The sequence below is a fragment of the Panthera uncia genome, chromosome C2 (genome assembly GCF_023721935.1).
Source record: "Panthera uncia isolate 11264 chromosome C2, Puncia_PCG_1.0, whole genome shotgun sequence".
Classification (NCBI taxonomy): domain Eukaryota; kingdom Metazoa; phylum Chordata; class Mammalia; order Carnivora; family Felidae; genus Panthera; species Panthera uncia.
The window spans coordinates 3423572-3426177 of NC_064810.1; positions in this window are offsets into that span (position 1 = coordinate 3423572).

Here is a 2606-nt window from a genome sequence, read left to right on the forward strand (position 1 = left end):
CCCCCCCCCCCCCCCCCGCGAGGCGGGTTTCCAAGGTGGAAACCAAGCGCGCAGCTCCAGCAGATGGGCCGCCTGGTCCGAGCCACCCTCCCACTGGAGAAGAGACCCCAGTTTCCATCAAAACAACAAGGTTTGTTTCTGGGCCGTTGGGGCCAGGCCCCCAGAGCTGACTCTATCCCTGGAAGGGACATACGGTTGCCCTTGTCTTACAGATAAGGAAACATTAGGAGAAAGACTTAAAAAGACCCAGCCAGTGGCTTCTGCTGAGAGGGGACCACGTCAGGACGCCCAGGCCTCTGAAACCAAAGCTCTGTGTGTTCCTCGTAAAGCCCAGCAGCTACTCCTGCCAGGCCGAGGGAGGGAACCTTTCCAGAAGCATCTCCGACCAAGCAGCACGTGCAAAGTGCAGCTTCCTCTCCTGGGGACGCTGCTACCCAGAGCTGTTCTTGCCCGGACGCCCCCCTGGCTCTGCCTTTGTGTCCCTTTCTCCTCACAGACCGAGCCCGGCCTTTGAGGCCAGGCCGGATCTTAGCTGGAGGGGTTCAGGGGTCACCCCGGGCCCTGGGCCTTGGCCTCAGGCCATGGCGATGACCGTCAGCCATGGTCCTGGTGACTGGGCTATGCCACACAGCCTGCTGGGTGAGGGGAGGGCCACGTCCTGGCCAGTGACAAGGGACAGCCGCCCCCCCCCCCCCCCCCGGAGGCACGAGGACCCCAGACCCCGGCACCCCGCCCTTCCTGGATGCAGCTGCGGCCCGGCGGCCATCACCCCTCAGAGACAGTGCTGTCACCACCCACAGTGTCGTCACTCGCTGGCCAGATCAGAGCTACCGCTTCTCCTTCTGAGCCCTGGACATCCCGGTCCTGCCCACCACCCCCACCCCCCAGGCAGCGTCTTCTGTCCTGTTGTCTTGCATTCTGGGCCCCAGTCTTGACAGGGTCTTCGCGGGGAACTCGGAGAGACCCCAGGCCAGACTCACACACGGAAACAGCCTTCACACCCAGCACAGGGGCCTCCTCCCAGAGACCTCGCTGCTTAGGAGAACCATCTGGAGGAGGGGGACTTGACTGTTTCATCCTGGGGCTCACAGGTCTTTCCTGAACCTTCCCTCTGTTGTTCCCACGGCGGGCGCAGGGGGGTCGTCATGCAAGTCAGGCTTTGGACTGTTTGCTCCATGCTCCTTGGGGGTCCCGGGCGGTGTGAATGCTCCCCCCCCCCCCCACAAAGCCAACAGCTTCGCGAATACTTCAAAGAATGGATCCAGATGATAGAGCCATCTGAGAGGCTTCCGAAAACCTCAGAGGCCAGGCCGTTAGATCAGGCTTGAGGGTGGGCTCGGCCCCGGCCCCGGCCAGCCAGGCAGAGAAGCTGGTCACCTCCATCAGTGCCCGGCGGACGCCCAACAGCGAGAGCAAAGTGGGTTGTCGGGTGGGCGGGGTCTCCAGGTCAGAGATTCGGACGCTGACCCAACGTTCAAGATTCTTCCTCTCTCCAGCCTGTGTCAAAAACGAAGTGAACAAGCAAAACCTGTAGCTCACCTGTCCCCACAAAGCCTCTGGGCCAAAAAGGCCACAGACATCTGGGGACCCTGCCAGGCCACTTTAAAAAAAAAAAAAAAAAGACTCCACTAAAAATATCATTTATCTTGATCGCTGAGTTTTAGGGCAACCTTCCAATTTTGTGCCTCTCCCTCGCCCCGTCCTGAGCCCATGGGGGCCATGATATTCTCATGCACAAGTTCACAGAGCACCAGCAACCGGCCAGACCGCCCACCGCCTTGGAGGGAGATACCCCCAGCCGCCGCTCAATCCATCCACCTCGTCCGAGCCTCCAGGGCCCACCGGCTCCCTCTTCAGGTCACCACGAGTACTGCGGCTTCCTACCCATCGCGGCTGCCACCCTACCTTTCTCCCCTTCTAGAAAAGATGTATTAAGATCCCCGATCTCTCCGCTACACCTACCTCCTGCCGGCACCTCTTGAGCAAAACCCCATTTACTTGAACACCCTCAAAACTGCATAACGCACACCTGAGTCCTATAGTTAATCCTTCCTAACACCTTCTTACTGAGATGCCCCATAATGTGCTGTGTTCCTGTGGTTTTTGGCAGGAGGACGTCGTCAAGACAGGCTGAAGGCTTGGTGGGGTGACGGGGGCGTAGGGACACATGGTCTCAACCCGTGGTCCTCAGTGGGGCCTTCACGGCCATAGGGGATGTTTGGAGATCTGTGGGCATGTCTCTTAGTGCCATATGAATGGGGGGAGGTGCTGCTGGCATCGAGTGGGCACAAAGCCAGATATGGGGGGTCTGCAGTGTGCTGGGGGGTACTGTGGACGGCCAGTGTCCTGTGGACGCTCAGGCAGCCACAGACCTGTTTGTAACGGTTGGAGACTAGAAGTAGGTTAAAATCCTAGCACAGGGGCGCGTCGGGGGCTCAGCTGGTCAAGCGTCTGACTCTTGATCTCTGCTCAGATCATGACCTCACGGTTTAGAGGTTCAAGCCCCATATCGGGCTCCGCGCTGACAGTGTGGAGCCTGCTTGGGATTCTCTCGCCCCCTCTCCCTCTCTCTGCCCCTCCCCCACTCACTCTGTCTCTCTCAAAAT